The sequence below is a fragment of the Carcharodon carcharias genome, chromosome 19, assembly GCF_017639515.1.
Source record: "Carcharodon carcharias isolate sCarCar2 chromosome 19, sCarCar2.pri, whole genome shotgun sequence".
NCBI classification, from domain to species: domain Eukaryota; kingdom Metazoa; phylum Chordata; class Chondrichthyes; order Lamniformes; family Lamnidae; genus Carcharodon; species Carcharodon carcharias.
In genome coordinates, this window is record NC_054485.1 from 70,158,152 (window position 1) to 70,181,891 (window position 23,740).

The following is a 23,740-nucleotide window of genomic DNA, read 5'->3' on the forward strand; positions in this document are numbered from 1 at the left end:
TCTTCATCCATATGTAAATTCCCTTTTATGTTCCTAATTGGCCCTATTCCTCCTTTTACCACCCATTTACTATTTATATGTCTAGAGAAGACTTTGGGATTCCCCTTTATGTTGGCTGCCAGTCTTTTCTCATAATCTCTCTATGTTTTCCTAATATGCTTTTTCACCTCCCCTCTGAACCTTTTGTATTCACCTTGGGTCTTAATTGTATTTTCTGACCGACACATGTCATAAGTGCACTTTTTCTTCTTTAATCTTAATTTCTATCTCTTTTTTCATCCAGGGAGCTCTGGATTTGTTTGTCATACCTTTCCCTTTCGATGAAATATACATTGACTGTGCCTGATGCAATTCTTTTTTGGAGGTAACCCATTGTTCAGCTACAGTTTTTCCAACCAATCTTTCGTTCCCATCTATCTGGCCCAGCTCCGTTCTTGCCCCAACATAATCAGCTCTCCTCCAGTTAATTATTCTCACTCTGGATTGCTTATCATCCTTTTCTATCATCATCCTAAAATGTACAACACAATGATCACTATCTCCTAAATGCTCCCTCAATGACACTTGATCTACTTGGCCTGCCTCATTTCCAAGAACCAAGTCCAACAGTGCATCTTTTCTTGTTGGATTGGACACATACTGCTGTAGAAAATTCTCCTGAACACAATCTGGGAACTTTTGCCCCTCTCCATCCTTTACACCACCAATGTCCCAGTCTACATTCGGGTAATTAAAGTCACCCATTATAACTACTCTATAATGCCTGTATCTCTCTATAATTTCCCTGCAGATTTGTTTTTCTATGTCCTTCTCACTATTTGGTGGTCTACAGACTACACCGAGCAATGTAATTGCACCCTTTTTATTCCTTACCTGATATCAAATTGATTCTGTCATTGAACCCTCTGGGACATCCTCTTTCTCCAGCACTGCAATGCTCTCCTTAACCAGTACCGCCACCCCTCCTCCTTTCCTTCCTTTCCTATCTCTTCTGAACACCTTGTACCTGAGAATATTTAACACCCAGTTCTGCCCTTCCTTGAGCCAGGTTCTGTTATCGCCACAACATCATACTTCCACATGGCAATTTACACCTGTAACTGCCCAATCTTATTTTCTATACTCCATGCATTCACATACATGGATAGTAACCCTGATTTAGATTTTGTTAGTTTCTCCCTTACCCCGACTGCCCCTATTTACTTACTAGTCTCTATACTAGTGCTATCTGTCCCTCTCAGTATTTTGTGCACCTCTAATATTTTCTCTTGGTTCCCACACCCCTGCCAAGTTAGTTTAAAGCCCTCCCAACAACATGAGCAAAATGCCCTGCAAGGAACTCTGTCCCAGCTCTGTTCAGGTGCAATCTGGCTTGTACAGGTGCTATCTCCCCCAGAGCCAGTCCCAGTGTCCCAGAAATCTAAAGCCCTCCCTCCTGCACCATCTTTCCAGCCACGCATTCATCTGCCTTATCCTCCTATTTCTGTATTCACTGGCACTGGGAGTAATCTGGAGATTTCTACATTAGAGGTCCTGCTTGTTAATTTTCTACCTAGCTCCTTGAATTCTGATTGCAGGACCACAGCAACCACCCCCCCACCCTTCCTACTTAAGTCATTGATACCAATGTGGACCATGACCTCTGGCTGTTCACTCTCCCCCAGAAGAATGTTCTGCAGCCAGTCTGTGACATCCTTGACCCTGGCACGAGGGTGGCAACATACCATCCTGGAGTCATGTCTATGGCCTGTCTGTTCCCCTAACCAATGAATCCTCTATCACTAGTGTTCTTTCTTCTTCCTCCCCTCCTGTACAGCTGAACCACTCGTGGTGCCACAAATCTGGCTCTGACTGCACTCCTCTGATGAACCAGGACCCTCACCAGCTTCCAAAGGGGAAAATCGATTTGTGAGCAGGACCGCATGGGACTCCTGCACTACCTGCCTATTTTTCTTGGACTGCCTGGTGGTCACCCATTCCCTCTCTGTCTCCAGGCCCTTAAGCTGCAGTGTGACCATCTCACTGATTGTGCTATCCACATAGCTCTCAGCCTAAAGGATGCACCACAGGGAATCCAGCCGCCGCTTGATCTCTGAAACCTGGAGCTCAAGTTTCTGCAGCTGACAGCACTTCCTGCACATGTGGTCAGCTAGGACATTGGTAATGTCCATGACTTTGCACATACTAGAGCACACATATTCCAGAAAATGACCAAGAGGCCATTTCCTTCATTCCCAGCAGACTGTGTGAAGTCCAGTCATATTGTCTCTCTCAGAGCTCCAAAAACACAGCAACAGGGAGGGGCTCCCACTGACCCTGGCCTCAGCTTTGGCCACAAAGGCAACAACTCAAGCCCCAGAAGTGGAGCTGAGATGGGCCAGGAGGCTGACACCTTGAGCTGAATTTTACGAGTCTGGTGTTGGTGGTATTGGAGGTGGGGATGCTGGGGAATTAGGGGGTTCGCCTCCCGGTGGCTCCCTAATGTTACGCTACATTGCCCAGCCCCACCCTCAGCCCCAGCCCCAGCCCCAGCCCGAGCCCGAGCCCGAAGTAAGCCAGAAGTAGCTGACTCTGACTGGGTTGAGTTTTACAACCACTGGTTACCGTCCCTATCCTTCCCAGAAGGTGCTGACTCTGACTGGGTTCAGTTCCAATATGACACTCATATGCCCAATCTACCTGTGTGACCATAGGAAGAGAAGGAGTCCCACAACTAGATCATGGCTGATCTCTAAACTCCTTATAGCTACCAATTACTGACATTTACATAGCGCCTCAATGTAGGAAAATATCCTAATGCAGTTCACAAGACTGTTAATCAGACAGAAATTGACACTGAGCAGTATTCCCACTTTCAACATGAACACCTGAAAAATTAAAAAAAAACTGCAGTTTATGAGGGAGGCGAAGGAACTGATTGGTTGGGCGGGTAAAGCGCCGAATGGCCGGTTTCTATGTTAGTTCAATCTTGGATCGTGACGAACAGGCCTAACCAGAATGCATAGCGCGGGTGAATACGGTCCATCTTCAACCGAAAGGCCACACTGCGCAGGCGCACAAAGGCCCTCTCACACACCACCCTGCCCCACCCCACTTCCGCACTTTGGCTCTGCTTTTCAGCGCGGGACATACGCACTCGGTTCGACTCCAGGAAACTGAGCGGGGCTGAGCGCAGCCTCTGCAACAGTGAGTGCGGCTCTCAGAGGCTGAATCACAGCCGCTTGGAGAGCATGCCCACTGCCAGCGCCTGGAGAAAATGATAGAGCGGTTTCTGGGTTGCGGGGGTTTATGGGAACTGCAGCCGCCATTAATCTCTAAATTTTAGTGTTTTATTGCAGGCTCCAGAGATGCTGCCTGCCCTACTGAGTATTCCAGTATTTCGTCTTTTTATTTCAGATTTCCAGCATCCACAATATTTTGGTTTTGTACTTCTTGCATGCATCGCTCACAGAACCGAGTCTAGAAACACAGGTCATTCAGTGCTGGTTTGCACTAGGGTGGCTGTTGGATGTGCAAGTTGATCCTTGTTCTTCTGTGTAAGTTTGCATCAGTTTGAGCTGAAGTGGCGATGGAGGTGGAGTGCTAAGTGCTTTTGAGTACAGTAGGGCCCAACAACATCTGATCTGTGATGGTCAAGCGAGTGTCACAATTCGCTGGGGATAGTGCATTACAATATAAAGCCTCACTGCTCCCCGAACCGCAACAAATGTGAAAAGTTTGATCAAACCACCAAATTGTTTAATTTAGGTTCAGAGAATACGAACACCAGCTTTGTAAATTTACTAAGTAAATAGCTGTTTATTGAACAAATTGTCTTAACCCGTGGCAAAAGGAAGAAACATGAACTGCTAATTTCTAATTCTGTAACCTAAACTCTACCCCTTCTTAAATTCCTATACACACGTACAAGACACAGAAGACACACAAAAACATGGATTTTAAGGGTGGGATAAAACAGTTCAATAGCACCCATTCCAGAGTACAGGATTCGGTGGATTGATTTTGATTAATGTCTTCCAAATTCCTTTCAGTTCTTTGTTGATGACACAAGGTGATCTTCCCAGCACTTTCAGTCTTTAGTTCACTAGTTGAGAACTTGCTTTTCAATATCTCTAATGGTGATTTTCCCCTTTTCCTCTTGATAGTGGCTATTCAGAGAGAGCAGGTTATAGAGATATGAGGAGAAAAAAACAGTTAGCTATTATTGTAGAATTACTGGAATCTTGCACATACAGGAGAAAGAGGTTTTAGATATTTTCTCTTTTCAGGCTAGGAGCTTTTTTCTTCTGCACTGCTCTCACACAAACCCTGGTCACCTGTTCAGGGGCCAATTAAAAATGTTGTTGCCAGACAGTTCCCTGTTAGACCAGACTCCTCCTCAGCACCATCCTATCTTTCATGGTACACTCTGTTCCAGGGCAGCAATATTGTATACATTCATCACAGGTTCCAGTAGACATGTCTTTCAAACTACAGCCATTGTAATTTTACTCCATAGTCCAACAGAAATAAAAAGATATGCTTTTACATGCCTTCACCCTTAAAAGAGATGAAACACCATTTCAAAAATGTGTTTCATCACAACGTAAGTGACACATGGACAACAAAACATGAGATTTACTTCCATTCATCCTTCCTCCCCCTTATACAATCTTATACAATCTTCAGCATTTTTTACCCCTTTAACTCATTATAGTGTTTTACAACCAGGACAATACATCTGCGATCGCATTATCTTTACCGGCAATGTGAACAATCTTTACATTGAATGGTTGAAACAATAAACCCCATCTAAACAGTCTCGCATTTCGAGTTTTAAACTTTTCAACGAACGCCAGTGGATTATGGTCAGTGTAGATTAGTGTTTCTTTGCTATTATGTCAGATATAATGTTCAATGTGTTGATGAAATAACAACAATGCTAGAGTTTCTTTTTCTGCTATAGAGTACTTCCTCTGATATTGATTTAGTTTCTTGGAGCTTCTCTATCTCTAACTGATCATCTTCTAATAGGACTGCACCTACCCTCAAGGCATGAGCGTCAATTGCCATTTTAAAAGGTTTGGTAAAGTCAGGGGTGGCCAACATTGATTCATTTATTAAGATTGCCTTTAGCTTTTCAAAGGCTGCTTGACATTCTGTTGACCATACCACTTTTGCTGTGAGAGGTACAGCTATTGTGCTGATGTTAGGCACAAACTTCCGATAAAACCCACATACTCCCAAAAACTCACAATTTCTCTTTTAGTTTTAGAAATGGGGAATTCTATTAGAGTGTTCACTTTTGCTGTTTTTTGCAACACTTGCCCTTGTCCTATGATGTGGCCTAGATAAGTTACCCTTGCTTTTGCAAATTCGCTTTTTGCCAGATTTATGACTAAGCCAGCCAACTGCAATTACTTAAACAGGTCTTCTAATTGTTTTACATGTTCTTCCCATCTGTTACTATATATTACAACATTGCCTAAGTACACCACACAGTTCTGTACTTCAGCTACGACTTGATTTATAAGTCTTTGGAACATAGCTGGGGTGTTTTTAAACCCAAATGGCATAACTCGATGTTGATACAATTGACTTGTTGTAACAAAGGCAGATATTTCTTTAGCCCTTGATGTTACTGGCACTTGCCAGTACCCCTTCAATAGATCAATTTTAGAAAGAAATGAGGCACTGCCAACCCTATCAATGCAATCTTCTAACTGAGGAATCGGGTATGAATCTGTCCTTGTTACTACATTTACTTTCCTGTAGTCTATGCAAAATCTAGTGGATCCATTGGCTTAGGAACCAACATGATTGGTGAACTCCAGCTGCTTTGGCTGGGCTCAATCAATTGATTTTCCAGTGTATATTGGATCTCTGTTTCTACCTGAGCTTGTTTCTCTGAGTTCAGCCAATAAGGATGTTTTATTGGCACTGAGCCTCCTATGTTCAAATTATGTTTAACTAACATATTACATCCAAGTTTATCCCTATAAATTCCCTTATACTTCCTAAGAAACTTTATTAGATCTTCCCATGGACTTTGCTCTAAATATGAGAACACAGTATCTAACTGTCCCATTATTTTTGTATTTGTACAATATTCAAATTGTAGGAGGTTCACTTTGTGCATTGTCTACTTCTCTACTGTCTCTGTCATCCTCCATTACTCCTACCACCTGGCATGTATGACACATTTTACAAAATTGCAGTATGTCCTTATGAAGCCTTGGCCAGATAAAATGCCTGTTCATCAATTCTTGAATTTTCCATATTCCCACATGTCCTGCCATAGGATTTTCATGTGCTACTCACAATATCTCCTTACGATATTTGGGCAGTGAAGAGGAGATGTTACACTCTCTGATCCTGCAACGACTACACAAGACTTAGGCTTCCTTTTAACCGGTTTTATTCAAGCATATGCAAGGGAGCCACAATCATTCCTAAGAATGAAGACCCAGCTCCCTGACTGATTACATTTCACTACCTTTGTATTTTTTCTTATCATAACACATTTAGAACATTTGAATGCATCCAATCGGTAACCAACACACCAGTTTCATACTATCTCTATCCTACTGAGTACATAAACGTGATTTTGCTATCCAATTATTCTAAAGCATGTATACATAATTATACAACCAATCAGGATTAAGGCATGTATACATGAACCTTGATTCTTACAACTCAAGATTGTTTGTGTTTCATCAAAGCCCCCTCTTTGTCCATTGTTCATCTTCCCATATCTAAGCTAAAACCATCTGCCCCTTCTGTATCTGAGAGAGGAGTACACTTAATTTAATTTATGTCATACTTTTGTCTCCAGTCTGACTCTCAAGGCTGTGCAATGTTTATCTAGTAATCTTCAACTCTTAATATGTTTAGCAGCCATGTCTGCCTGGAGATTTTAGGGTTTTTTCAGTAAATCTTTACTGTATTCTCTTTTAGCATTTTTAATTTCCCTCTAACAGGCAGTACCACTATCTGACGATTAACCAGTCATTCCTCATCTGCAGGTCTGTGAAGGTGTCTCCACTTCCTCATCAGAGCTCCGTTTTTAAAGTAATAGCACCCCAGAACTCCTTCAGCCTCAGCTTCAGTGTGAGCTGACTGTGCTAACTTGTTTAACACAGGATCTGCTTTCTGAGCCTCAATAAATGAAGACATGCCAAACACTTCCTTTGAATTATGCTCATCCTTCAAGAAAGTTTTGGCTATTCTAACATTTGCTCATGGTATTACTTTGACCTCTGGTGATGGACTTTGTTTACCCATTGCTCTGGTCACCATGTTGGAAAAATACTAGGAACTGTTCTTGTAACTGGTCCATCTTTTTAGCCCCTCTCAGACTTTACGTAATTATAAAAAAAAATTTCACTCCTGCCAAATCATTCCCCAGGAATGAATAAACTCCATCCATGGGTAATTTCTTAACCACTGATCCAGACAACAAATCACACTCCAATTACACTTTGTACAGTGGAATCGGCATATACTCTCCACTTATCCTATTTACCAATACTTTAGCTTTCATTGGACTTTCTGGAGGGAAAACTAAGCCCTTTTCCAGAAAAATAGTTTGAGTAACTCCTGTATCTTTTAATATAGTTATGGGTTTAGCTGCATCATTTGATGAAAAAGGGGTTACCTTCCCTTTAGACAAAAACCCTTTTTATCTCTCATCTACCTTATTCACTTCATCTGCATTCACAGCAGTGTTTATCTCCAGTCCCTCTTTTGTAGTTAAAGCTACAATTTGATCCGTGGCATTTTCTTTTTGAATTTCCTTTCAGGTTCATTCTTACGAACTCCCATAATTCCCATGGCCTTCCCTCACAACTTCCAGCATTCTGAACGAATGGGTCCCACTTTATTACAATGGAAATACTTAGGCCATTGAATTTCATCTCCACCCTCAGTACCTTCCTGCCTGATCTGGGGAGATCTCAAGGGAATCCCGGCTATCCATTCTTTACCCTGGCTACTTGCCTTCCTTTCACTGTCCCACTTTCTATCCTTCTCAAATTTATGGGGGTGATGGAAGAAAGGTTAAGTTTTATGGATCAGCTCATAATCGTCAGCCATAACTGCTGCCTGCCTGGCAGCTGCAACCCTTTAGTCTTCCACATGGGTTCTTATTACAGAAGGTATGGAGTTTTTAAATTCTTCCAAGAGAATGGTCTCTCTGAGAACTTCATAGGTAGTTTCAACTCCTAATGCTCATATCCACCAATCAAAATTACCTTGCTTAACCCTTTTTAATTCAATGTAAGTTTTCCCAGGCTGTTTCATTAAATTTTGAAACTTTTGTCTGTGTGCTTCAGGGACCAACTCATTTGTGCTCAAAATGGCTTTTTCACCACATCATAATCCCTAGAAACCTCCTCTGACAGTGAAGCATAAATTTCCTGCGCTCTACCTGTCAATTTGCTCTGCAGGGGCAATGTCCAGTTTTCCTTTGGCTAGTCCATCTGTTTAACTATCTTCTCAAATGAAAGAAAGAGTGCTTCAACATCTCTTTCCTCAAATTTTGGAAGAGCTTATACAAATTTAAACATCGCCCCACTGGGTTATGATCTGGAAATAAGTCCTGCCTCTCTTACTGGTGTCTCCTTTTTAATTACCAGCATTCTAATTTGGAATTCAATCTCTCTCTCTTTTTCTCTTTCCTCCTTGCCTGACCTCACCATTTCTATTTCCTTTCTTGTTTTCTATCTTTCTCCTGTCATTCTGCCTGTTCCTTTTAGAAAGCCCTTTTTCTTTCCTTTTCTGCTACCTCTAGTTCCAATTTTTTAATTTGCAGCTGAATTTGAGCCCATTCCAATAAATCACCCCTTGCAGAACTCGATCTCTCAGGTATTCCTTCCAGTTTTAAGTGCTGTGCCGTCTTTTCGATTATCTCTGCCTTCTTAGCTTTGGCAGGCCATCCTACTCTTAATTAACTTGCCAATTCAATTAATCTGGCTTTTGGGATCCCTTGGAAAATCATCAGGGACATCTCTGCTACTTGCAGGAAAGCTTTAATAGTTTCCAATGCTGTGTTATTTTTGATAGTACAAATGTGGTGTTTCTTTTTAACTTTTATATTTACTAAATCTACACCCAAATCGTCATTGTCTTTTGTTCCAACATATTCCAGGACGAGCCCCCAAACTTTGTCATGTCTCACTGGGGATAGTGCACTGCAATATCCAGCCCCATTGCTCCCCAAGCTGCAACAAATGTGAAAAGTTGGATCAACCACATAATTGTTTAATTTAGGTTCACAGAATACGAGCACCAGCTTTGTAAACTTAATAAGTAAATAACTGTTTATTGAACAAATTGTCTTTAACCCATGACAAAAGAAAGAAATATGAACTGCTAATTTCTAACTCTATAACCTAAACTCTACCCCTTCTTAAATTCCTATACACACATACAAGACACGCAAAAACATGGATTTTTAGGGTGGGATAAAACAGTTCAATAGCACCCATTCCGGAGTATAGGATTCGGTGGATTGATTTTGATCGATGCCTTCCAATTTCCTTTCAGTTCTTTGTTGATGGCATTAGGTGGTCTTCCAGCACTTTCAGTCTTTAGTTCACTGGTTGAGCAGTTACTTTTCAATGTCTCTAATGGTGATTTTCCCTTTTTCCTCTTGACAGAGAGAGAGCAGGTTATAGAGATATGAGGAGAGAGAAAAAACAGCTAGCTATTATTGTAGAAGTATGGAATTTTATACACACAGGAAAAAGAGGTTTTAGGTCTTTTCTTTTTTCAGGCTAGGAGCTTTTTTCTTCTACACTGCTCTCAAACAAACCCTGGTCATCTGGTCAAGAGCCAATTAAAAATTTTGCCAGGCGGTTCCCGGTTAGACCAGACTCCTCCTCGGCATCATCCTGCCTTTCATGGCACACTCTGATCCAGGACAGCAACATTGTATATATCCATCACTTTGTTCCAGTAGACATACTTTTCAAACTGCAGCCATTGAAATTTTAATCCACAGTCCAGCAGAAATAAAAAGATGTTTTATTACAGGAGGTAGACTCTAGTGGAGATGAAGTTGCTGAACAGAAGTGATCCCAAAAATGAAAAACAATGTTTTTAGCAACTGCATTTGCAAAAGCACGTGCGAACTGGGGGCACCATAAGAATGGTGCAGAACTGGACCCTGTTTTCACTGGTGATGTGAATTATAGACAAAAACTCTTCAGGTGACAATGTTTGGCTAATACCAGTCTCCTGTCTGAGAGGACTAATAACCAGAGTATGGTGAGGGAGTGGGGTGAGTGTTCACAGATCTGAGTTCCCTTAGCCTGTAAAACATTGATGTACTAATGGTGTGATATGTTTGTGTTACACTGATCCAAGGTTCATTTCATGTTCTGGGAAATATCTTGCATTTGGTCATTGCTGAATATTGTGTTATCTGTCTGCTGTTTTTATCAATCTTTTGTATAGATTTATATCCCACAATAAATCACTTCCTGACTTAACCCAGATTAACTGATTTGTCAGTAGGTCTGACAGCATCTGTGAGAGAGAAACATAGTGAACATTTTGATTGCATATGACACTTCTTCAGAGTTTCACAAATCCACAAATGCTGTCAGGCTTGCTGAGTTTTTCCAGCATTTTCTGTTTTTGTTCCAGATTTTCAGTATCTGCAGTAATTTGATTTAACTGATTTGTCAGCATGGTGTGTTGCTATTCATGGAAACACTCAGGAGCCTACAGTAAGAGTCCTGTACACAATATATTGGTCGTTGTCACTGTGGGCTGGTATACTCTCTCCTTCAACGGGTTTATAATTTCCAGTTCACAGGAAGTATAACATTTCCCGAGGAAACAAACACTTGCAGTTATGTATCAATTTCATGAACTCAGACATCTGAAAGCTCTTTACAGCCAGGGAATTACTGTTGAAGTGTGCTCCCTGTTGTAATTTAGAAAACGTGGCAGCCAATGTGAGCACAGCAAGCTCCCACAAACAGCACTGTGATAATGACCAGATAATCTGTTTTTGTGATGTTAATTGCAGGATCCATATTGACCAGGACATCAGGATTTCCTTCCCTGCTGTTCCATGACATAGTGTCTTGGGATCTTTTTCAGTCAGCCAAGAGGGAATTCATCTGAAATATTTTACCTCTGATAGTGCAGCACTCCCTCAGTACTGCGCTGGAGTGTCAGCTTCAGTGCTCAGGTCTCTGGAGTGAGACTTGAACCCACAACCTCCTGACTCAGAGATGCAAGTGTTAACTAAGCCACGGCGGCAAATAACTCATAATATTTCTGTTGTAATAGATTCAGTTTTGAAACAGTTAAGTCCCAAGGCTGGGAACAGAATCGTTTCCACTGAAACCCTTCCACTCCCCACAATCCCCTTCCCCACTCACTGAAGCTCTTCCCCTCCCCCGATCCCTTTCCCCACCCACTGAAACTCTTTCCCTCCCCCGATCCCTTTCCCCACCAACTGAAACTCTTCCCCTCCCCCTGAAACTCTTCCCCTCCCCCTGATCCCCTTCCCCATCCATTGAAACCTTTCCCAAACCAGCAAAATATCTCCCCACCCAATAGAGCCTTTCCTCATATATGTTCACCCTTCCCCTCCTATTGAAACACTTCCCACCCACTGAACCCTTTTCCCACCCACTGAACCCCTGCACCACCCCCTGAATTACTTTCCCAGTCCGCGAACCACTTTATCAGCTGAAATCATTGCTCTGCCCCGGAACCCTTGTCTGCCTGCTGAACCTCTTACCCTCCCTGTGAAACCTTCCCCAGCCCCTGAATCAACTCTCCAGCTCCTGAACCAGTTTCCCCGTAGCCTTAAACCACTTCCAGACCCTCACCTCCTTCTACACATCCCGGTATTTGTAAGATATCTTGAACCGTGAATGGTCAGAGTGCTGACACTACGGGACTCCTGTCTTATCTCGGTCCATATCTGAATGATTATTCTGAACTTTCAGTGTTTCCCTGCACTGGCCTCCCCTTCCCAATTTCTGGAATTCCCACATCTGCTCCCAGCCTCATTCCACCCTGGACGCCTTGTTTTCAGACACACTGATCCTAAAACGAAACAAGACAGGGGTATGAAGCAGTGATCAATGCAGTCAGTTTTATTTCTGATTACAGCCCATTATTCAGACAGCAGGAATACAGGGTCAGGGCTTAGGAGAGTGAAACAATCAAACAGAGCCTGTTTCCCAGGAACAAAGGTTTCATTCATTGAGAATGTGGAGAGCTCGGGCTGCTGCCAATCCATCACTAGATCTCCGATCTTGGCTTGCAACAATATTTATTTTTTGGATCATGGCAATAAGAAGTTCTTAGTCTCGTAAGTACCATGTCGGTACTTTGACAGGCGGAATGACAAGTTCCTCCAAATTCTCTGCACATGTCCTTGGGCACTGAAATTCAAAACGAAGAATGTATTGAATGAATCATCTATACACTGAGGAACAGAGAACAATAAGAAAACATGAAGCTGAGTCTGTCACTGTTTCTGCGACTGACTCTGGGCCAGATATCAACCTTAACTCTTACCGGAAGAGAGAATTGGGAGCTGGATTGGATTGGGGAGGAACTGAGAGTATTGTAGAGTGTTGGTTACAGTTTAGTAGGTCTTAGAAAAGTCTTTGTAATCTTAAATAGGTTAACTATAAGTCTATTAATTAGAACGATGTACAAATGTACAGTAAAGGGTTCAAGCTAGGAGCTGTCTCCATGCTTGCTTCAACACACAGCTCTGTCCAACACAACACTGACCTCTAGGACCTAGAACAAAGCTCCACAACTGACACCTGACAGATGGAGAGTTTCTGGACATGTTGGTGGAGATAGTAATGTTGGTCCAGGACACTGGGAGAACTTCCAGCTTCTCCCATATTATACCAGATATTCCCTGTCCCATGAACAGGTCAACAAAGTCTGTTTATTGTTTCATCCAAAACATGACATCCCCAGCAGTGCAGCACTCCCGCAGTGCTGGGCTGTGTGTATTGGAGTGGGACATCAACCCACAGCTTGTTCACTCAACTCCTGACTGAGACAGAAACTGACACCAGTTACTGACAATGAATCATTTCATCCCTTGTCACATCTACTTAATCCATCTTCTCACATCCCCATATCTATGAAAGCTGCAGTGTTAATCCATTTAAATAACCCTATTTGAAATCGTTTTACTCTCATTTCCCCTCCCCTCATATAATGAAAAGTTGACTCCCAATTATCCATTCTTCACCTGGGAGACTGGACAGTGAGTTTGGGGGAAAGGGACTGAAGGAACTCCCGATCCTGTCCTCACACACAGTCCACACTCTCTCACTCTGCAGCAGGTAGCAGTGATCAGGAGCAGCAACTGTGAATTCCCCCTCTGTAATCCCTGGGTACTGAGGGCAATGACAGAGTCTCCCATCTGGATTAGTGCTCTGGGTATGGTCTAACAAATCAGCCCTACCAAGTAATTTGTTTTCATTGTTGGTCTGTTTGGATCAGCTCTCAACATCCACCATCCCCATGACCCACTCAGATAGTGACTAAACTATCAGAGGATTTACCTGTGGAACTGGTTTACATTAAACTCTTCAATCTTTCTTATCTCATAATCACCTTTACAAAACCAACCAAACTATTACATGAAAAAAAATTGCTTAAAAAATGAAACTGAAGAGCACTGGCTGCTGAGAGATCAGTGAAATATGCAGATCTGTACCTATAGAGTTCGACCAGCCCCTGATGGGACTGGGCTGAGTCAGTACCAGAACTACAAGCACCAAGACCAGTCCTTTCATCATCTTCAGAGGAGTTCCTCAGAGTCAGGCTCAGAATGCTGGTGTAGAAATGTTCTGTATCTAGTCTCGGAGTGTTTCCTGCTTTTATAATCACACACCACAGGGAGTGTCTCTGTTTTCTGGTAAAAACCTTGGAAAAAGGTGTTTCCCTTTCTGTTGCCTCCTCATTTCTATGAATGTCACATCCAGTCAAGCACGACCTGCACTGCTGGTTTAGTGAACACTTGGAATGGACCCCAGCAGAGCCTGCGTGGCTAGTGTTCCAGCTAATGGGAACAGCTTTTCTTTGTCTACCTAATCTAGACCTGTCATAATCTTGTATACATCTATCAAATCTCCCCTCAATCCCCTTTGATACAAGGAGAACAGCTTCACCAACCAAATCTTGTAATTCAAATCCCTCACCCCGGAACCATTCTGGTAAATCTCTTCTGCACCATCTCAAGGACCCTCACATCCTTCATAAGTTATGGAGCCCAGAACTGGACACTATATTCTATTTGTAGGCTAATTACTGTTGTGTATAGGTTGACCATAACTTAGCTGCTTTTGTACTCAATACCTCTAAATATGAAGCCCAAAATCCCCTATACTTTGCGAATTATACTCTCAATACATCCTGCCAGCTACAAACATCTATGTATATGTACCAGCAAATCCCTCTGTGCCTGCACACTGCTTAGAACAGTGTCATTCTGTCTCTATTGTCTCTCTCTATCCGTTCTGAAAAAATACATCACCTCACACATCACACATATTAAATTGTATGTGCCTCTTGTCTGTCCATTCCACTAGTCTATCTATATCCTGTTACAGTCGATGGGTAACATCTTGTTTTCCACACTTCCAAGGTACAGATTCACATGACATCTCCTGGTCACCAACCTCTCTCACTGCTCCGTACATGACACTCCCGTACTCACCAACCTCTCACGCTGCTCTGTACACCACACTCATGAGAGAGAGAGAGAGATAATAGATGCAGGAAGAAGTGGCAGAAAATAAGTAAGTGAGAGAGCTAGAGAGAGAGAGGGAGAGAGATATGCAGAAAGAGTGAGAGATAATAAGGTGAGAGAGACAAAATCAGAAAGAGGGAATTAACAAGAGGTGCAGAGATGAGAGGCCTCACTCTAATTTTAAGGGATATTCAATCTTCTGGACTCGCCCACCAGAATTAGTTTCTCTTTATCTCTCCTATCTATTCCTTCAATAATTTAACACTTCAAAATATGGTCCCTTAACATACTATAGTGAAGGGGATACAAGGCTGGTCTATGCACCAGTCCTCATAATTTAAATCTTCTAGCAATTGTCACAAAAGTATAATTCTCATAATATTGTGATTTATTGTAAACATAGGTTAATAGTGGGTTTTGGATAGTTTCTGTGTGTGTGTGTGATTTAACTGAATTGGAGACAGCTGGTCTGGAGGCTTTGACTCATCAAAAGGAGCGAGGTTTGAAATGCTCAATACGTAAACATGGCTGAAGTCTTAGAATGTGAGATGAGGAGAATTTACATTTTTTAGATAAATTAGGGTAGTTTGAATTTCAAAGAGATGGTAGGATGTCACACCTAGCCAGAGAAGCTAGGCCAAGCAATGTGTTTATTTTTTGCCAAAAGTTACTGATAATATTAGCACCATGAAATGGGTTATATTATGAGAAAGGTAAAGTTCCAAAGACATATGGGAACAATGGGATTTATATTAAAAGGGAGAAACATATATAAAGGAGAATCAGGCTATGTAAGATCTAACAGAAGTGTGAAACACCTCTAGTATTTGTGCACTAAGCCTGCTGTCTACAGAAACTGAAGCTGGGAAAAGCCACTTTGAATTCTGCTGTCCAGGGTATTGTGGTGACTTGCCTGAGTCTGTTTAAGTCTATTTTATTACTGATGCCTTAACAGGGGTGTGACTGGGAGCCAGATTAATTAAGGGGTTTAGAAGTTATTATAGTAGTAATTTGTAGACCTATCTATGTGCTTCAAATCTTTTCTTTCGTTAATAAATATTTAATTTAGCTTTCTAAATTACATGTCAGAGGTACCATCTTCAGATCAATTAAACCAAGTGAATGTAAATGATCCCATGATACTAAGTCGCAGCAGAGCAGGGGAGTTATTGCTGATGTCCTGGTCAATACGGATCTTACAATCAACGTCACCAAAACAGATGATCGGATCATTATCACATTGCTGCGACTGGGAATTATAAACCCACTGATGGAGAAAGTGTACCAGCCCACAGTGACATTGACCAATATATTGTGTACAGGGCTCTTATTGTAAGATCCTGAGCATTCCAGTTAATAAGAACATGCCATGCCGATAGAACAGGTAGTTTGGGTTAAGTTAAGAGAAATGAATTAAAAGCAATCACTTCTTCACAAAAAGGGGGCTGGAAATCTGGAACACTCTCCCCACAAAAATCTGTTCAGGCTGGGGTGAATTGAAAATGTCAACACTGAGATTGATAGGTTTATTGTTAGACAAGGGGATTAAGGATTACAGAGCCAAGGCAGGTAGATAGAGTTAAGATATGGATCAGCCATGACCTAATTGAATGGTGTAACAGGCTCAAGGAATCACTCCAGTTCCTACATTCCTTAAATTCCTCTCGATTGTCCTCTCCACTCTCATCTCCAGCAATTGGTCAATGTCATCCTCTTCAACCTCCAGCTGAGCTTCCGGCCCCAAACCTTCTCCATAACAAAGATCACCTACTTCCCCCTCTGTTACGTAGCCCGTTTTCAACATCCCCACCCGTGCATTCATCCATCTGCTGTTGAAATCCTCATCCATGCTTCTAGACTAGACTTTGCTCTCCTGTCCAGCTTCCTATCTTCCACCCTCCATAAACTTCAGGTCAGCTAAACCTCTGCCATCTCTATCCTAACTCTCACACCTATTACCCCTGTGCTCACTGACCCTCACTGGTTCCCAGTCCCCCAGTGCCTCACATTTAAAATTCTCACTGTTAGTGATTTCTAATTTGGTTTAATTGTATAAATGTGGAGTGTGATCTCTAATTTTGTTCATACGAGACTTAACCAACTGGTAAAACAGGATTCTTTGGACAGTAAATTTTAGAAAGTTTATGAAAGAAAAGATGTCATTAACAAAGTGAGGATAATGATTGCAACTTCAGCCAATTGCAGAGTCTGTTCAAGTGTAAGTTACATTCACCCTCTCAGCTCTCTGGTTTCAATCTCAAACCCACTTGTGGACATTGACAGATGGTTCACACTCTGGAGTCTCCACAATCTGACTCACAATAAAACCTTACAAACCCTTCTTTTTAACCTCTGAATGATCATCACCCCATTTCAGAGTCAGGCTATTATTGTTCTATGAGTGGTTCTACCTGTTGCTAGATAAATTTGATTGCCTTTTATTTACATCTTTCCACCAAAAGCCATCTGGCCTCAGTATCAGACCGGAATACAATGGGGTGCTTCACATTGTTCCTTTATCTGATTTTGAACAACTCTCTATTCATTCAGCCAGACTCTACAAGGCCATGATGTGCTGTCCCAGGGACCTTATCAGGGTTTCAACTAGATTCAAAGATAAAAACAAAAAACTGCGGATGCTGGAAATCCAAAACAAAAACAGAATTACCTGGAAAAACTCAGCAGGTCTGGCAGCATCGGCGGAGAAGGAAAGAGTTGAAGTTTCGAGTCCTCATGACCCTTCAGCAGTTCTGTTGAAGGGTCATGAGGACTCGAAACGTCAACTCTTTTCTTCTCCGCCGATGCTGCCAGACCTGCTGAGTTTTTCCAGGTAATTCTGTTTTTGTTTTCAACTAGATTCCCTTGTTTGAGCAGTTTCAGCTGAAACTGCACTTACTTACACAAACATATATAGATTGATTATACATTAACATGTCAATGAAAACACAATCTTTCTGGATAAAACTATCAAATCCAAGCCCAGGCTTTTGGGAAAGGCCGAGGCCTTCAGGTAAAATCTTTAGAGAAGAAATTGAAAGACATTTCAATAAATGTGTCTCCAGGTCTTGCAGCCAAATTGCTATGGTGCTGGAGTAACAATCCCGAGATTGAGACTTCAAATCCAACTATGGAAAGTTACATACATAGGATTACAGTGCAGAAACAGACCATTCAGCCCAATTGGTCCATGCTGGTGTTTGTGTTTCACAAGAGCCTCCTCTCATCCCTCTTCATCTCACCCCATTTGCACCAATCACTCTATGTTGTTGTCCTGAATATATTAATCTCTATAATATTATTGGAAATTATTTTTAATTGGACTTGTGATAGGCTCTGCATCTGTGGGTGCGTCCAGTGTGGTTCAATTGGATTAAAATCAGCTAGTTTGGGTGCTATGATGTATTGTAGTTTTGAGATGTTAATTAGATAAATGCAACTTTACAGCAATATTTAATTCTGTGCTACCAAAACTGATTTAATACCAAAACTATACCCGGGGGGGGCAAGGCAGTTTTATTTTTTAAGTGACCATCATCTCGTGGCGATAGTGGGAGTGGGATGGGGGAAAGGAGGGACTGGAGAGCCACAAACGAGTGTTTTTAAGGGGTGGGAGGCAACTGCCAATCTGAACAAAATTGCAATTTGCATTTGTTGAATAAACCATTCAAAGGAATGGGTAAAATCTTGCAGACGCCAAGCAATGTGTTTATTTTTTCAGCTCACCAATAAAATTGGTGGAATGAAAAGGTTTACTGTTTGGAGAGGTAAAATTAAAAACAATGGGAACTTTACATTCAAAGGGAAATCTAGGTATAAAACAGACTGGAGTTTTGTGTGTGCAGGTCAGAGGCATTTAAGATCCAACCAGCCTGTAAGCCTATGACTGTTTATGCAAAGAAACCAAATTTTGAAATCGTAAGGTCAAATGTGCTTTGCCTGGTGTCTGCTTAAAGTCTATAGGTTATTGTTGCCTTGGTGAAGATTTACCTGGGGGTGATTAATTTGGGGATTTGTTTAAAAGTTATTATGTTAATAATTTGTAGACACGTTTAAGTTTGTTGTTCAATTAATAAATGTTTAATTTAGTTTATATAAAAAAACTCTTGAGGTTTGCTGGTTTTATTCCTGAATTCAGAGTTGCATCTCAAACATACTAATTGAAAATATAAGTTATGACAGTTGTTCAAGTTTCCCTCTGGGATTCAAACAACTCAGCCTTTACCAACCGCTGTGTCATAACAGTTGTGAAACTGAATTTAATAAATTTTGGAATCTGCAGAATAGAATCAACACAAAAACATGAACACTTTCAGGTTGTCCTAAAAACCCAAATATTGTCCTTCAGGGAAGGGAACCTGCTACAACTGCCTGGTCTGGTCTACATGTGACTCCAGTCCCACACAACATGGTTGACTCTGAATTGTCCTCTGAAGTGGCTGAGGAAACAATAATAAACCATCACAACACAGTCCAATAGTAAGAGGAAAATGAAATTGATCTGGATAATCCTGGCATTGTGTCAGAATAAGATTGTGATCACAGCCCAGTGAAATCTGTAAAGTCTCTCTTCCCAAGGTCTGTGGACAAGTACCCAAGTGAGGAGAGCTGCCCCAAAGACTGGTCAAGTAGCAGTGATACACACTGAATCGTATCAATCTGGAAACATCCCAGACTCCTCCATCACCATCCCTGGGTATGTCCCATCGCACTGGCAGGTGGGGAAGTCTCCATATTGACTCCATGGAGTCTCATGGCTTCAAGTCAAACAAGTTCAGTGAAAACTCCCACTCCCCTCCTTTCACCATGTTAATCATCTAGGGAAGCAAACTTACAACAGATCCAAAAACTGGGTATCCATGAGGTACAGTGAGCCATCAGCAGCAGCAGGATTGTATTCCATCACAATCTCACAGCCCGGCACAGCCCTCATTCCATGATTATCATCAAAACACCAGAGAGGCATTTCAGGAGCAGCATTGGGTATAGTTTGGAGTCCAGGCTAAACACCAAGACTAACAGAGCTAAACAGCCCCCAACTAACAGATCAGAGCAAAGCTCTGTAATCCTATCACATCTTGTCGAGAATTGTGAACAACCAGTCCAGTAACAGGGCAAGGTGACTCCATTCTCAACCATGTTGGAGTTCAGCTCATGAGTGCAAGACCCAATATTAAAGTGTCTTCAGCTAACAATAGTGAGTGGATAATCAAACCCAGACTCCTCCTGAGATGCTGGGAGAACTCCCCTCCAGATCACTCAACTCCTCCCCACTGTCGAGAAGGCTCAAGTCAGGAGTGTGATGGAATATTCACCATTCACATGGATGGGAACATCTACAACACTGAAGAGTCCGGACAGGATCAGGAACACAGCCGATCCCCTGATCAGAGCCACTACTATTAGACTCAATACCCACTCCCTCCACCACCAGGACACTATCCAGAGATCATACATCACAAGAATCTTCCTTCACCCTGAACATTAGTGTGGATATTATGTGATGTAATTATTATAAATTCCGTTCCTTCGCTCACCATCTCCTCACTTGGTTTTCAGTCCTTAAAGGAAGTGAAGCAGCTGTGGGTGGACTCTCTGATTGATGTCTCTCACAGCCAATCGGGGACAGAAACACTTTGCAATCCCAACCACAATGTTCATGTCAATCGCACAGAACAGCCAGTCATAGAAGAGATAAAAACAAAAAAACTGCGGATGCTGGAAATCCAAAACAAAAACAGAATTACCTGGAAAAACTCAGCAGGTCTGGCAGCATCGGCGGAGAAGAAAAGAGTTGACGTTTCGAGTCCTCATGACCCTTCGACAGAACTTGAGTTCGAACTCAAGTTCTGTCGAAGGGTCATGAGGACTCGAAACGTCAACTCTTTTCTTCTCCGCCGATGCTGCCAGACCTGCTGAGTTTTTCCAGGTAATTCTGTTTTTGTCATAGAAGAGAGGCGGGACTGTACGGAGTCCTGCGGTTCTGCGCAGACACTTGGAGAAGCGCCCGATCGGAACTACATTAGCCATAGTGCATGGAGCCCAATCGCCAGTGCGGATGGCAGAGGAATCGGGCGGGGAAAAAAACAGCCCGCGGTGCCTGATGGGAGTTGTAGTTCTGATGCGTGGAGCAGCGGTTGGCGCCCAGCGTTCGGGAGTTCGAATCTGAGAAAGCGCGAGCCCAAGCGGCTTCACGTGGGCGGGGCTGGAATTGGAGGTGCGCACCTGTAAATCCCAGCCCCGGGCAGCGGGGACCAGGATCGCAGCCGTTTAACCCCCTCTCTACCCTCCACCTTTCAAGCTTCTTCAGTGTTGTCGGAAATGCACTCATCCAGGCAAGTGGGGAGTATTCCATCACATTCCTGACTTGTGCCTTGTAGATGATGGACAGGCTTTGGGGAGTCTGGAAATGAGTTACTCGCTGCATGATTCCTAGTCTCTGACCTGCTCTTGTAGCCGCAGTATTTGTATGTCTAGTCCAGTTCATTTCTGGTCAATGGTAACGCCAAGGATGGGGGATTCAGCGATGCTAATGTCATTGAACATCAAGTGGTGATGGTGGATTCTCTCTTGTTAGAGATGGTCATTGCCTGATGCTTGTGTGGCACAAATGTTACTTGCCACTTGTCAGCCTGAGCCTGGATATTGTCCAGGTCTTGCTGCATTTGGGTATGGACTGCTTCAGTATCTGATGAGTCATGAATGGTGCTGAACATTGTGCAATCATCAGTGAACATCCCCACTTCTGACCTTATGATGGAAGGAAAGTCACCGGTGAAGCAGCTGAAGATGGTTGGGTCTTGGGCACTTCCGTGCACACCAATACATTCACACAAGGGAGATACTAGTCAAGCATGAGGTGTGTGATAAAGCCTTCACAGGGTTTTCAAGATTCCTGGACCATCAGACAAACCATACAGAGGAGAAACCCTTCAAGTGTGAGGTTTGTGATTAGAGCTTTTGTGACATCTTGGAACCTCCTGAAACAGCAGATGATTCACACAGGGAACAAACCATTCAAGTGTGAGATGTGCAACAAAGCATTCACACAGTCATCGACATTCAAGGAAAACTGATGCATTCACACCGGGGAGGAGCTGTTCATGCGTGAGGTGTGATATATCATTCGTGCACCTACTGACCCTTCATGTATTGTTTAGTTCTCTGGGTTGTGGCTGCAGTAACCTCGGTTCAAATCCAAGTCAGGGCAGGAATTTTTTGAAAAAGTATTTCCTCTCTGTGTCATCTTCTGAAAGAATTCAGTGATGAATCAATCTTTTTTACATGAAGAAATATTTTTTGATGAAAATCCCTATTTATTCCTTCCAAACCCAGCTCAGTTTCTGTTCTTGATGCTCCAGAATTCAAACCTATATCTTCTCCTAGATATTTCTCCCTTCCACAATCACTATCCCTCCTTTACGTCCTTCCTTTCATTTCATTGTCACTTTCCTGCTGCATTGCCTGATCTAACACTCACTTTCAACACTTGCCCCGTGAAGTTTGTTCTGCTCCCATCATTGTTCCTGAAAGGGGTACATATCCCATTCACTCCAATGGACATCCGGCCTTTGAAACCAGTCACAATCCTGTGTGAGCGCCAGTCAGACAAGTGCTGGGAAAACAGGGCTGGATTTGGGAAGGTTGGCAAGGCTGATTGCTCAGGATATTTTCTTGTAAATCTAGTAATTCAGTCAATGCTCACTGAAGAACTGGGATTGGTTTGAGTGGTTGAGGTGTGTAGAAATACCACACATGAATCACTTGAGAGCACCAGTGTTCATTTACATTTGAGGTTGTACCACCGCTGCACAGACACCAGTTCAGTTTTGTTTTGATTGAGTGGGTATGAACTGGGTTATATGATCATGTGCAGCAGGAGATACTTTTGTGGGTGAACAAGCTGGTGAGGTTAACCAGGTTAAACTAGATTTCCTGGTGAAATATGTATCCAATATTTTACCCAAACACTCAAATATTATCAAAAGATGTGAACAGGTAAAAATTCCCCATCTGAAAATCAGATTAAAAAAGCATTTTAAGCAGATGTCTTGCTGACCATATTAGTATTGCAGTCAGTCTGAAAAAGAAAAATAGTTACCGGGTTATTAATGGCAATTGCAATGGTATTTTAACATAGTTTAATTTGTTTTGCCTCATGAACGTTGTAAAAGTGAATTCCCTGACACAGTCAGCACAGAGAACTGAGGGAGGAACAGACTGATACAAACACCAGAGGATTCTCACAATTGTCAAACTGACCACAATTTGACGTTACAACGAATTCAGATGAAAGACTCCGGGAATGAATAAATCAGGGGAGCAAAGAGTCAGGAATTTATTTCTTTAACAAAAACACTCTCAAGTCGGAGAGTCCGATAGTAAGAGAGGGTGAGGTGATTGATGAGGAGATTTTTTTTTTCTTTTTGTTCATATCAGGGACAATTTTTATTCTTATTTCTGGTAAATGTAGATAGTTGTCTAATAACGAGAGCCATGGCAGGATACCTCACACACCAGCAGCTGGCAGCCAGTGTCTGACAGTTGGTGACATACAGGATAGCACTGCCACCCGCAGCTGATCAACCATCAGTTCAGACTTTCCTTGTAGAATTATTTCTGCATTATTCTTTCACAGCCTCTATAACCAAGTGGACTCTTAAATCCCAATGGAGTTTTCCTAGAGGTTTGAATTCTGCTCACAGTGGATCTTGAGCTTCTCTGCTGCCCATTTCCTAACTGACACCGAGACCCATTCCCCAATCACCCCTGTGCTCACTGATCTACATTGGCTGTTGGTCAAGCAATACCTCGATTTTAAAATTTCCTTCCTTGTTCGGGACTGTCCCTTTAAATTCAGGGTAACTGAAATGGGTCATGTGACCTGTGCTGGAGTCTGTCTGACAGTAAACCTGGGTGGGGGGGGGGGGGTGGGGGTTAATTGTTAAAGATCAGAAGATTCAGATTGTTTTATTCAGAAGGAGCTGCAAGGTATTCACACTTGGGGAC

At 42.3% G+C, this 23,740-nt stretch overlaps 1 long non-coding RNA gene across 1 annotated transcript; it reads right to left on the minus strand.

Annotated features, from left to right (window-relative positions):
• Positions 1-12,086: 12,086 nt before the first annotated feature.
• Positions 12,087-20,519, minus strand: LOC121291438. Its single transcript, XR_005946003.1, has 2 exons — positions 20,269-20,519; positions 12,087-12,392 (listed from the first exon to the last, which is right to left on the minus strand). It is a non-coding gene; the product is annotated as an uncharacterized LOC121291438 (long non-coding RNA).
• Between the last annotated feature and the right edge of the window lie 3,221 nt (positions 20,520-23,740).